This window comes from Pseudochaenichthys georgianus, chromosome 5 (assembly GCF_902827115.2).
Source record: "Pseudochaenichthys georgianus chromosome 5, fPseGeo1.2, whole genome shotgun sequence".
Taxonomy (NCBI): Eukaryota; Metazoa; Chordata; class Actinopteri; order Perciformes; family Channichthyidae; genus Pseudochaenichthys; species Pseudochaenichthys georgianus.
Window position 1 is genome coordinate 27,695,730 of NC_047507.1, and position 14,572 is coordinate 27,710,301.

The window sequence follows — 14,572 nt, forward strand, 5'->3', positions numbered from 1 at the left end:
TTACTTATTCTGTTCGAAAGTGAACTTTACCGGGGTTAACGGTCATATAAGCACGGCATGGGAGATATTTTAATAAGTGTCCAATCTTTATGTCGGGTCAAAGTGCAGAGAAAGGTTGAAGAAAGATAGTGAAGACAACGCAACTCGCTGAGTTTGTGCAACACCGAGGGGACCGTGGGCCTCTCATAGCCATAACATGAAAACAGACGCCCATAGGCCTGTAACAAACAGCCAAAAAGGGCTTTAGTTTTCGAGATACCGCTCCCGGAGTTAGGACAAAACACAACTTACTTTTTCCTCATCTCTAAGGCCTCCCATACATGAAATGGATTGTTGTATACAAATATTTTACTGCAAAAGTGGTGAAATTGATATATAAAGTTATACACCCCAAACAAAAAATAAAGCCTGGCCGCCTGGGGGTTGAGGCATATAAACTCATGTAGATTCACAATGGAAGGTCTGATAGGTTTAAAAAAACTTGACATACCTGAGGTCAGGACATCTCTCTGCATTATAGAAAAGACTGAATGTCAATATCTTACTGTAAATTGGAGATATAGTCATTTGAACACATACCTACAATAGGCGGAAATGTAAATCTATGTAGAATGTTCTCTTTACTTTGTAGTGACTCTGACATGGATTGCCATAGCAACACATAAGAGGGATTGTTGGAAAGGTGTGGTTCTACTGAATCCAGCAATAATAATTGTGTAAATGTAGCTTACATACTCATGGAGTTATGTCACTAAACGTATAAGGTGTCCCAAATGGGAAAAATATGAAATAGTCCTAATTAAATCTATAGTATCACCAATTAGTTTTATTTTGACTTCACTTATCAGGGGTGGAAAATATTAACAAATTATCTTGAGTAGAAGTCCCTAAAAGGTATGACAACTTGAGAATTGTTATTTTTTTAAGTAAAATATTGCAACTTCAACATTAGTGCAGAGAAAATGCAGGCCTAAAATGCAATAGAACTACTAGTAGTTGGACATCAGCTCGTCGTGGGCGATGTTGGTGGTCAGAAACTGATCCACTAAGAACTGCAACACCTTGATTTTACAACTCAAGCTTATGCTCCTCATAACAGCAAGTCATTCAGCTGTGTAGAGAATCAAGAAGTTATACTACAGTATTTGACTCCACCTGCTTTATCTGCATCTCATTGCCTACGTGGGTGTCTTCACAAACTGACAGGTAAATCATTGCAAATATTTGTGGACTGTGAAAGGATGGGACCTTGTCAAATAAAATGGCGAATTAGCTAACTGGAAAGTGACCTAGCTTAATGTTTCATTAATGTAACAGAGCCTGTCCAGTAGCCTATATTCACAATAGATTATGTTTCTCCTGGCTTAAGTAGTATCACTGGTAACAATACTGTAAATAGAGCCTAACAAAAACAGTTTAAGTACAACATAGATACTGTACAAATTCTGAAGTGTATCTTTTTTTCAATTTTACCAGAATGGAGAGTGATGTACAAACAGTGGATCCAAATCGTTGTATCATCTGTGGTAAACATTTTGAAAAAGGGAAGAAACAACATCCATATGTCAAAAATCCCACAGCAGAAGAAGGCCTCCAACGTATACTAAATGTTACCCAACAGAGAGATGATGATGTTCATAAAACTCTCTCTCCATATACAGATGATATACTTTCATTTAAAATAAAGATATCATATCATCGATCATGTAGAGCAAACTACTCCAGTAAGACCAATATCAGTGAGCATCAAGTTGCAAATATTTTTGGGGATTTATGAGGCTATTGATAATGCAACAGGATGCGGCCTCACTACCCAAACAGAATATGTCTCAACCACATTCACGTGTCCGTTCACCATCAGCAGGTGTGAGTCCTGCGGGATGAACCCATATACTGTGGAGGAACCTGTACCATACAGGTTCCTCCACAGGTTCCTACAGGTTCCATACAGGTTCCATACAGGTTCCATACAGGTTCCATACAGGTTCCTCCACAGTATGAGTGAAACACATTTTAAATGGATTTACATGCAGCTGCGCCACCCAGTGGTAGAACATAAAATCACACACTGTGACAGTCGGTGCTTCTTCTTTTTGTAACACTAGTACCCTGGTTATGTGCAGAGGTGGAAGAAGTACTTAGATCTTGTACTTAAGTGAAAGTAGAAGTAACAGAGTGTAGGAATACTCTGTTACAAGTAGAAGTCCTGCTTTCAAAATGTTACTCAATTAAAAGTACACAAGTATTAGTATCAAAATATACTTAAAGTACCAAAAGTACTCATTATGCAGATTGGTCCATTACAGAAGGATATGTTTTGATTAAAATAATCGATGCCTTTCAAAGCTGGTAAAGGTGCAGCTAGTTTTAATAGCTGTGTATGCTGCAGGGTAGCTTGTGAATTTACGTGTTGTTATATTATACATCATGAATCCAAGTCTGTGGAGTAGCTAAAGGTACAAAATATATGTAGTGGATTAAAAGTCAATTTACCTCTTAATTGTAGTGGGGTAGAAGTACAAAATGGAAATACGTACTTAGTTACTTCTCTGGTTATGTGCTTGTACATTTAAATCTGTCACAAGTTAGACACTTTTATTATTGTTTGTTTGATGGCTCATCTAAACTCTCCTGTCATTTCAGATCCCGCTTTCCTCCAGGCCCTTGTAATCAGCTCATTTCCCTCACCTGGTCTCCTCAGCCCTTCCCCTCACCTGTTACTCATTCCCTCATCACTCCACAGTATTTATACCACCTCATTATCAGTTGTCCTTTGCCAGATTGTCTTGTCGTTTCCGCCAAGCTCTCCAGTGAGTGTTGTGCTCTAGTCCCGAGTTTTGTCCTGCCCAGTTTTCGATTCCTGCCTGCCTGTCTGACGGATTTACTGGTTTTGACCCTGCCTGTCCTTGACCTGAAATAAACTGAACATTACTATATACTGGTTGTATCTGAGTCGTGCTATTGGGTTCTGATCTGTACCTGTGATCGTGACAGTACAATCTGGCCAAACATGAATCCAGCCGACTCAGCGACAGAAACGCCTTCGCACGATATCGTGTTACAACGCCACGAGCAGCAGCTTACCTTCATGGCTGAAGCGATGCAGGAGATGGCCGCTCGCTACGAACGGACCTTTGTGAATCTCCGTGATCATCTTCAGACCCGTCCTGCAACGATCCATGGCCCGGAACTAACTCCAGCTTCCGCTGTTGGAATCCAGAGTCCTCCGGCATCGGATGCACGCCTGCCTCCTCCGGAACGCTACTCTGGAGCTCCAGGTTCGTGCAGACCATTCCTGGTCCAATGTTCCCTCGCCTTCGAGCTTCAGCCTTCCGCCTTCCCAACAGAAAGATCCCGGGTGGCGTATATTATCTCTCTTCTCACGGGCAAAGCTAAAGACTGGGGTACCGCCGAATGGGAAAGACAATCCTCTGCCTGCTCGTCTGTAAGCGTATTCTCCAATGAACTGCGTAAAGTTTTTGATCACGCTACACCCGGAAGAGAGGTAACTCGGGGACTGTTTAACCTGGTGCAAGGAGGGAGATCTGTGTCCGATTACTCAATCGAGTTTCGTACCATAGCCGCCGAGAGTAACTGGAATGCTTCTTCACTTCTCGATGCCTTCTACAACGGTCTGTCGGATCGCCTTAAAGACGAGCTGGCAGCTCGGGACCTTCCTGCTGATTTAGATGAGCTGGTGGCTCTCTCCATCCGCATTGACTGCCGTCTGCGGGAGCGGAGGAGAGAGAGGGTTTTCTCCGTCGCCCCTCAGGCTCCGCCTCTCCCGTCAGCGCATGGTGAGAGGAGGATTTTCTAACTCGTCTGAACCAATGCAGCTGGGGCGGACCCGGCTCTCCGAGGCAGAACGACATTGCCGCCCGCGGGACAACTGCTGTCTTTACTGCGGCCAGCAGGGTCATCTTGCCTTCTCTTGTCCTGTAAAAGACAGGGCTCACCAGTCATCCAGAGGGCGCTGGTGAGCCGTATGATGCATTTAGAAATGCCCTCTCGACCCCTAACCCATGCTCAGCTGAGCTGCTTGGGGAAAATGCACACTGTGGCAGTTCTTATTGACTCTGGTGCTGATGCCAGTCTTTTGGACATAACACTGGCCTTTCAAATGGGACTTGGTCGGGAGGCTTTGGAGAAGCCCATCAATGCTACAGCTCTAGATGGTCGTCTTCTCTGCAGAGTAACACACCGTTCAACTCCAGTTCAAATGAGCATGTCAGGTAATCACAGCGAAACACTCTCTTTTCACCTTATCCATGCACCACATCAGCCTGTCATTTTGGAGTTTCCTTGGTTAAGGAGGCATAATCCTCATATAGATTGGGCTTCAGGGACTATTAGAGAGTGGAGTGCTCATTGTCATGCTGTCTGCTTAAGATCTAGTTCCTCAATTGATTCCAGTCAGCCGAGTATCTCCGAGTGTGAAGACCTTTCCGGTGTTCCCAAGGATTACTGGGACCTTAAAGAGGCCTTTAACAAAGTTCGGGCCACCTCACTCCCACCTCATCGTGCTAATGACTGTCCTATTGACCTGTTACCTGGTACTTCTCCTCCTCGAGGTCAACTTTTTTCTTTATCGGCTCCTGAAACTAAGTCAATGGAGAAGTATATCAATGACTCTTTGGATGCAGGGCTTATCCGGCCTTCATCATCTCCTGCTGGTGCAGGTTTTTTCTTCGTGGGTAAGAAGGATAAGACTCTGCGCCCATGCATTGACTACAGAGGACTCAATAACATCACTGTCAAGAACAGGTACCCCCTTCCACTTGTTTCCTCTGCATTTGAACTGTTACAAGGCGCTACTATTTTTACCAAGCTGGACCTACGTAATGCGTACCATTTGGTGAGAATCAGGGAGGGGGACGAGTGGAAGACGGGATTTAACACTCCTAGTGGACATTATGAGTATTTAGTCATGCCTTTTGGACTCACCAATGCACCTGCAGTTTTCCAGGGGTTGGTGAATGATGTTCTGCGGGATCTTCTCAATATCTGTGTTTTTGTATACCTGGATGACATTTAGATTTTTTCCAAGTCTAAACAGGAGCATGTGGTCCATGTTCGCCTAGTCCTCCAGAGGCTCTTGGAGAACCACCTCTTTGTCAAGGCCGAGAAGTGTGTGTTCCACACCACAGAAGTCCCTTTCCTGGGATTTGTGGTTTCCACCGGAAACATCAAGATGGATCCTGAAAAGACCAAGGCGGTCACTGACTGGCCACGCCCTTCAACACGCAAGGAGCTCCAACGCTTTCTGGGTTTTGCCAACTTCTACCGGAGGTTTATTCGAAACTACAGTTTGGTGGCAACCCCTTTCACAGCTCTCACCTCTCAGAACATTCCCTTCCGGTGGTCCTTGGTGGCCGAAGGGGCTTTTGGTGAGTTAAAGTCACGCTTCACCTCTGCTCCCATTTTGATTTTTCCAGACTCTACTCTGCAGTTTACTGTAGAGGTAGATGCGTCGGACACTGGAGTTGGGGCAGTTCTTTCTCAACGGTCGGCCGAGGATCAGAAGATGCACCTGTGTGCCTTCTTCTCCCGGAAGCTGTCTCCAGCAGAAAGAAATTACGACATTGGAAATCGAGAACTGTTGGCAGTGAAACTTGCCCTGGAAGAATGGAGACACTGGTTGGAGGGAGCAGAGCAGCCTTTTGTGGCCTGGACGGATCACAAAAATTTGGAGTACATCCGTTCAGCTAAGCGGCTGAACTCTCGTCAAGCCAGGTGGGCTCTGTTTTTCACACGCTTTGATTTTTCTCTTTCATACAGACCTGGTTCTAAGAACATCAAACCTGACGCCCTGTCTCGCCAGTTCCAGCCAGAGAGCTCTCCATCTCATTCTGATAATATCATCGCTTCTACATGTGTCATTGGTCTGGTGACCTGGGAGGTGGAGGATAAGGTCAAGCGCTCTCATGCTGAACACCCAGCCCCAAGTGCCTGTCCTGTTAACCGTCTGTTTGTTCCTGCCACTCTCCGTACCCAGGTTCTCCAGTGGGGTCATAACTCCCGCCTGGCTTGTCACTCAGGAGTGAGACGGTCCCTAGCCCTGATTCGACAGCGATTTTGGTGGTCTTCCATGGAGAAGGATGCCAAGGAATTCATTGCTGCTTGCCTAGTCTGCTCCCAAAATAAGACCTCACGCCAAGCTCCCTCCGGTCTTCTTCATCCCTTGCCTATCCCTCATCGTCCCTGGTCCCACATCGCCTTGGATTTTGTCACCGGACTACCACCCTCAGACGGTAACACAGTCATACTCACAGTCATAGACTGGTTTTCCAAGTCTGCCCGGCTTATTCCATTAACCAAATTACCTACTGCCAAGGAAACGGCTGAAATCATGCCACAACATGTGTTCAGGCTGCATGGTCTCCCCAGTGACGTTGTGTCTGATCGGGGACCACAATTTACTTCTCGTTTTTGGTCCGAGTTTTGCAGGCTGCTGGGAGCCAGTGTCAGTCTCTCATCCGGATTTCATCCCCAGTCCAATGGTCAAGCAGAGCGAATGAATCAGGAGATGGAGACTGCCTTACGCTGTCTAGCTTCCTCCACTCCCTCCTCCTGGTCGAGGCAGCTTCTATGGGTTGAGTATGCCCACAACACCCTTCCTAGTTCTGCTACTGGTCTCCATTCCAATGCTCCCGCGGATACCAGCCGCCCCTTTTCCCGGCACAGGAACGGGAGGCCAGCGTCCCATCTGCACAGGCGTTTGTAAGCCGATGTAAAGGCCCGCTCCGCGCTCCTGCGCTCTTCCGACCGTTATCAACGGACCGCCAATCGCCGTCGCAAGCCAGCTCCACAGTACTCCCCAGGGCAACGTGTCTGGCTCTCCACACGGGATCTCCCTCTCAGAGTTGAGTCAAAGAAGTTGTCTCCCCGTTTTGTAGGCCCATTTCCCATAGCTAGGATTATCAATCCTGCAGCTGTCCGCCTGCGTCTGCCCCCTTCTATGAGGATTCATCCTACCTTCCACGTGTCCAAGATCAAACCAGTTAATGTGAGCCCTCTTCAGCCCCCCTCTACACCCCCACCACCACCCCGGACTATCGACGGCAGGCCCATCCCGATCAACCTCGTAGGACGTCAGGAGCCGTCCATAGAGGGGGGGGTTCTGTCACAAGTTAGACACTTTTATTATTGTTTGTTTGATGGCTCATCTAAACTCTCCTGTCATTTCAGATCCCGCTTTCCTCCAGGCCCTTGTAATCAGCTCATTTCCCTCACCTGGTCTCCTCAGCCCTTCCCCTCATCACTCCACAGTATTTATACCACCTCATTATCAGTTGTCCTTTGCCAGATTGTCTTATCGTTTCCGCCAAGCTCTCCAGTGAGTGTTGTGCTCTAGTCCCGAGTTTTGTCTTGCCCAGTTTTCGATTCCTGCCTGCCTGTCTGACGGATTTACTGGTTTTGACCCTGCCTGTCCTTGACCTGAAATAAACTGAACATTACTATATACTGGTTGTATCTGAGTCGTGCTATTGGATTCTGATCTGTACCTGTGATCATTTAAACGCTATGGAATACATTCTTAAAACTGTACCACATTATGACTTTAAAGATATTTTGAACATTATAAAAGTGGTTTATGTTATTTAGTTTTATGGGAGACTAAATTACAAACAACTGTGATATTGTTTGGAGCTGTCTCAGCCAGGAAGAATAGGGTTATGAGGTAGTTGAGGTCCCCATTTGTCTGAGTAACACTTGTGACTCAATAGTGTCTAGTCTTGCAATTGCAGTTTATACATTACAGGATTCTCAGTAATTGACACAATTGGTAATGCAAGTTATAGTAACGAGTACCAAAGCAATAAATAACACGGGAATGATGGTTCAACAGAAATAAATAAAGGATTCTACATATATTCAAGTACAGCAATCAAATGGGACTTTAATTATTTTTCGTATAGCTTTAACTTCGAATTAAAATTCAGGACTTTGTAAAATATGTGGTATAACTACTTTCTTTAAAAAGGTAAAAGTTTTGAGTATTTATTCAACCTCTGCCTGTTATAGTAAACGCTACCGTACCTTAGAAATACTCCCTCCTTTTAATACCTCTTACAGACTGCCTTTCATTTAAAGCAGTTGTTTTGATGATCATACTGTACATAATGATATTTAAGTTACTTAACAGCTTTAAGTGACTAAAACAAAAATAATGAGTGTCTGAAATCTCACTTTACACATCACTATTCAGTGTCCATAGTGAGTCGTGAACAATGTACATGATAAGAGTGGAAGACTGTTTTACTGTCTTTATGGAGAAGTTACAGCTTTATCATTCCTATTAAGTTTAAGTTTGTTGACCTCCTGTAATACGAGCAGAGCTCCACCCAATTTCCACCTGAGGAGAAGTCTAATCAACCACAATATGTACAAAATTAACAAAACATACATAGATAGATAGATGATACCTACGTGGGTGTGCATAGCTTTAAAATGTTTATGTCAATGCCTGTGAGAGTCAGAAAGAAGATGGTATGTTAAAGGTCCCATGTCATGCTTTTCTGGTTATACCCGTCCCCTTGTGTGTTAAGTAGCTTTTTCTGCATGTAAACGGTCTGCAGAGTCACAAACCCTCAAAGTACACTCTGTAGCGAGTAAAACTCTAACACAGAAAAGACCTGTCTATGCTGCCCCAGAACGCCTCGTTGGAGATTTGTCTTTTTCCATTTGTTTCTTCTTGGGTATAGTGACGTATTTTGGTATAGTTACATTTGGACCAATCCGCGGACTTCCTCTCACTCACACACACACACACACACACACACACACACACACACACACACACACACAGTATTGTATTATTGTCTTCATACGCTTTTAACACACCATCGTAGCGATGGCGATATTTCAGGTGACTGATCAGGTTCGAAGTATTAGGGAGCGCTGGATTTGTGAAGAACTCCCCTCTTCCTAAACCACTAATACCACAGTACTGGCAAAACGGGAGGAGCCGAGTGAAAAACAAGCGCCCCTCATCCCAATCCACCCACACCGCAGTATTTTTTTCTTTTATTTTACCCAAAAAATATATTTTATATTATCGGGGCTATTAATACTGTTATCGGGTTTATCGGGATGACATCATAATTCCTAATATCGGACCGATAATTATCGTGCATCCCTAGAAATGGCCATGACATGGGACCTTTAAAGCAAAAGATACACCTTTGGAGGTGGATTATTTGTTGTGTAAAAACAATTACATGTGATCGATAACATTTGATATAAAACAACAGTAGTGGAATCTACAATTAATAAAAACATAATCAACAATCGTGCATGTTGGTCCAATAAACTCATACGAGTTGGTCATGTTAGAAACATTACAACAAGATGGTCACACATTCAGTTCAAGGAAATGTCTCTTTACTCTGACTTTGAGACTTGATATTGAAAAATGTGTTGTGAGACATAGGATTCAGTGAAAGTATTATTGGTGCTAAAGCTTCATCCACTGATACAGAGGAGCATACCAGCAACATTGCTGTGCTCATCAGGCTCATTTCAGCACTACAGGTGTTTTTCCATTATTAACCCAGAGTGCTTGGCCAGTGCTCCTACTGCAGCATCTGATATTTAAGAAGTGTGTTACATTTGAAATGGCAGAAAGTCTTGTTGCAATTTCCAGATATTAAAAGAGGTCCCTTTGAGTTTCTCTGGTAATTATCAATAGTAGCAGTTAAGTGAATACTGTTCAAACAATACCTGTGTTTGTGTTTTATATTGATTTCTCTGTTTTATCCTTTCATAAATGTGAGGACTAAAATGGCTATAAACAAAGGGCTAGTTAGAGTAAACAGGGTTTTATTGCTCTGTGGGGGAGGTGGAGCAAGACCCCACTGTGGTCTCTGGAATGTGGGGGGATGTGTGTGTGTGTGTGTGTGTGTGTGTGTGTGTGTGTGTGTGTGTGTGTGTGTGTGTGTGTGTGTGTGTGTGTGTGTGTGTGTGTGTGTGTGTGTGTGTGTGTGTGTGTGTGTGTGTGTGTGTGTGTGTGTGTGTGTGTGTGTGTGTGTGTGTGTGTGTGTGTGTGTGTGTGTGTGTGTGTGTGTGTGTGTGTGTGTGTGTGTGTGTGTGTGTGTGTGTGTGTGTGTGTGTGTGTGTGTGTGTGTGTGTGTGTGTGTGTGTGTGTGTGTGTGTGTGTGTGTGTGTGTGTGTGTGTGTGTGTGTGTGGAGGCTGCAGAAATAGGAGACAGTGAAGGCCAGAGGTGTTTGTTTGAGATGACCGGAAAAGACGACCAGTTAAACTCCACCCCTTCCTGTTTCTGTTGGTATTTGAGAGCCATGCATCTTTTTGTTCTCTCTCTCTCTTCTCGCGCCGCCCGGACCGGAAGGTCGTGGCAGCCCGTGAACAAGGGCCAGGAGTAGGCATATTCCTGACATTACGCATATGATATGATATGGCTTTGTATGGTAATGTATTGATTGTATTGCATTGTTATATTACCATTAAAGTAGATTATTGTTTAACGGTTAATTGTATGCTCTGGATTCCTTCCTGTATGATAACCAGCTTGTTAGGGACGCGCGGAGATTTGGAAAGCGGACAAGTTATCCCTCAAAATCTCTATCACTACCCAATCATGAGAATATGTGTCAGTGTGTGACCTGACATGGCTGAAGCCCAGTTTCTCGTACAGCGACACAGCAGCGGTCTGAATGGAGCTGGTCTCCAGCACGACCTTGGTGAAGCCTCGCTCCTTACAGAAATCAACCACAGTCTGAGCCAGCTTGAAGCCCAGGCCCATCCTCCTGCACGATGGAGAGATAATCATCCTGAACAGTTCCCCGTATCTTTCTTGCCCACTTTGTTTGGCCACTACAGCCACCATTCCCATGATCTGGGTCCTCCCATCCACCTCAGCCTCCGCTACCCAGAAACAATCATCCAGTCTGCTCATATAATTACCCGGGATGTCCTGCATGTCTGTCCGGAGTTTCTCCCTAACGAAGCCGGCGTATACCTCATGACAGCAGAAGTAAACGAGGCCCACCCAGAATCCTGGTAACACCACCGACCCTAACACGGAGCCGAGCAGGTAGCCAGCGACACACAGAGCCAGGGCGATGGAGAGAACTGGTCATGGCGGTTCGAAAACACGGACCAATGTGCTCGTTGATGCCTACGCTAAACAGGTGGAGCACTGTGTCCTTGTCTGAGGGACAATACCGGCAGATCAGCAGCTTCATGACCGGAAGGAACTAGAATAAAATAAAATGAAGGATTTACACATGAAATCTGACACAAATGTATTTGAGTGTGTTTATTTTGGGAGCCAATATAATGTAGTTTTAAATTGTGTATACATTGCTTGTTATTAGTGCTTTACTGATGTCGATGCTAAAAATATTAAGAGTTGCAATGATGAGTAAAATATTCAACTTTTTCAATTACACTTTATTACCCCCTTTTTTGGAAAAATATTCAATTAAAAAAAATATTCACTTGTTGTAGCTTCTTAATGTGAGAAGGCTATTTTTTGGTTTTACATTGTGTATGTATAGTAGAGTATATTGGATATGAGGCAGAACAAGCTTCAGTAGAACTCACCTTGGCCTCTGGTAAATTCAGATGGACAATCATTTCTGTCTTTTTCTAGATGAAACTCTAAAGTATATTTCTATATATTCCTGTAGCTTAGGCCCTAGACTGTATATCGTAGTATAGAGTACTCAACAGTATTTTATATTGTGAATTTGTGTATACTTAATGCTAGTGTTCATTTGTATTCTTACTATACTTGCCCTTTTAACTTGTGTAATGCTTGACAGTACTTCTGGAACAAAATCATTTCCCAATTTGGGATAAATAAAGTTTATATCTATTTATCTTGAAAATAATGTATTATTATTTATTATTATCACTACATTACCAGATCAGCAAAATATGTATTAAATGTAGCTAGGTATTTTTCCAGCTGTTTTTCTTCCAACCTGAGTCTGAGAAAAGCTAATATCACTGATTGTCTCTCAGATGATGGTTTTAAAACATAACATTGTGCTGTGTTAAAGTTTCTTGAAATAACATGTAATGACCTCACTGACAGTGTTATTAATAAGAGACTAGCTGTATTGGTGACTACGTTTTTAATTGCTATGTTGTACAGTACAGTAGCCTGTACAGTAGTCTGCTGACTAAATAAGGTTTAGGAGGGATACTTTAAAATTGCATTTTATTACAATTAGAACTTACCTCTACAAAATGTTATCAGTACCCTGACCTAAATATCACAATCAAACAGTAATGTAACCTGACTACTTTCAATTACTTTTGGATTACCTGAATATCAAATGTGAGGCACCATATGTGAAATACATAACAATAAGACGTGTAATAAAAGAGAACAATGTAACCTTAGAAAGGAAACTAAGATACTTTGTATCAAAAAGGTGTCCTCTGTCCTTTAACAAGAAACTGAATATGCTCTATTTAAGTTTAAAACAGTATTTGAAATAAGAATATCCACAGTATTTTTACAAAAGCCGGTATTCATTTACTGAAATGTCAAGAAGAAGAAAACCACAACAAATACAGCAATACAAAACCCAAGTATTCCATATGATTAACAGGCCAGAATAACCTAGTTTACAAATGCCGTTTTAAGCATTCACATTAACACATCAGGTGTCCACCTACTGCATTTTTTTAAAGTGTTGTAATGTGTAATATGTAGGCTACTTTGTTATATTCCATCCATCCATCTTCTCCCGCTTATCCGTGGTCGGGTCGCGGGGGTAGCAGTTCCAGCAGAGAGCCCCAAACTTTCTTTTCCCTGGCGACATCAACCAGCTCTGACTGGGGGATCCCAAGGCGCTCCCAGGCCAGCGAAGAGATATAATCCCTCCACCTGGTCCTAGGTCTACCCCTTGGTCTCTTCCCAGCTGGACGTGCCTGGAACACCTCCCTAGGGAGGCGCCCAGGTGGCATCCTAACTAGGTGCCCGAACCACCTCAACTGGCTTCTTTCGACGCGAAGGAGGAGCGGCTCAACTCCGAGTCCCTCCCTGATGACCGAACTTCTCACCTTATCTCTAAGGGAGACACCAGCCACCCGGCGGAGGAAACCCATCTCGGCCGCTTGTATCCGCGATCTCGTTCTTTCGGTCATGACCCATCCTTCATGACCATAGGTGAGGGTAGGAACGAAAATGGCCCGGTAGACAGAGAGCTTTGCCTTCCGGCTCAGCTCCCTTTTCGTCACAACGGTGCGGTAAAGCGACTGCAATACCGCTCCCGCTGCTCCGATTCTCCGGCCCATCTCACGCTCCATTGATCCCTCACTCGAGAACAAGACCCCGAGATACTTGAACTCCTTCACTTGGGGTAAGGACTCATTCCCTACTTGGAGTGGACAGTCCATCGGTTTCCTGCTGAGAACCATGGCCTCAGATTTGGAGGTGCTGATCCTCATCCCAGCCGCTTCACACTCGGTTGCGAACCGATCCAGTGAGTGCTGAAGGTCGCAGACCGATGAAGCCATCAGAACCACATCATCTGCAAAAAGCAGTGGTGCAATCCTTAGTCCACCGAACTGCAGACCCCCCCCCCCACGACTACGCCTCGAAATCCGATCCATGTATATTACAAACAGGATTGGTGACAAAGCGCAGCCCTGGCGGAGGCCAACCCTCACCGGAAATGGGTCCGACTTACTGCCGAGGACCCGGACACAGCTCTCGCTTTGGGAGTACAGAGATTGGATGGCCCTGAGTAGAGACCCCCTCACCCCATACTCCCGCAGCACCTCCCACAGTAACTCCCTGGGAACCCGGTCATACGCCTTCTCCAAGTCTACAAAACACATGTAGACCGGATAAGCGTACTCCCAGGCCCCCTCCAGGATCCTTGCGAGAGTAAAAAGCTGATCCGTCGTTCCACGACCAGGACGGAATCCGCATTGTTCCTCCTCAATCTGAGGTTCGACAATCGGCCTGACCCTCCTTTCGAGTACCTTGGAGTAAACTTTCCCGGGGAGGCTGAGTAGTGTGATGCCTCTGTAATTGGCACACACCCTCTGATCCCCCTTTTTGAAAAGGGGGACCACCACCCCGGTCTGCCACTCCTTCGGTACCGTTTCCGACTTCCACGCAACGTTGATGAGACGTGTCAACCATGACAGTCCCTCAACACCCAGAGCCTTCAGCATTTCCGGGCGGATCTCATCCACCCCCGGGGCTTTGCCACTGTGGAGTTGTTTGACGACCTCAGTGACCTCCCCCCGGGAGATTGGCGTTGATCCCCCGTCATACTCCAGCTCTGCCTCTAACATAGAGGGCGGAGTTGTCGGGTTCAGGAGTTCCTCAAAGTGTTCCTTCCAACGTCCCAACACTCCATCAGTTGAGGTCAACAACGTCCCATCCTTACTGTACACAGCTTGGATGGTTCCCTGCTTCCCCCTCCTGAGGTGTCGGACAGTTTTCCAGAACAACTTTGGTGCCGCCCGAAAGTCCTTCTCCATGTCTTCTCCGAACTTCTCCCACACCCGCTGCTTTGCCTCGGCCACGGATGAGGCTGCTGCCCTTCGGGCCTGTCGGTACCTTGCAACTGCTTCGGGAGT

The 14,572-nt window shown here is 45.0% G+C and overlaps 1 pseudogene; it reads right to left on the minus strand.

Annotated features, from left to right (window-relative positions):
* Nucleotides 1–9,331: 9,331 nt before the first annotated feature.
* Nucleotides 9,332–11,211, minus strand: LOC117446128 (putative N-acetyltransferase 8B; annotated as a pseudogene).
* Nucleotides 11,212–14,572: the final 3,361 nt, after the last annotated feature.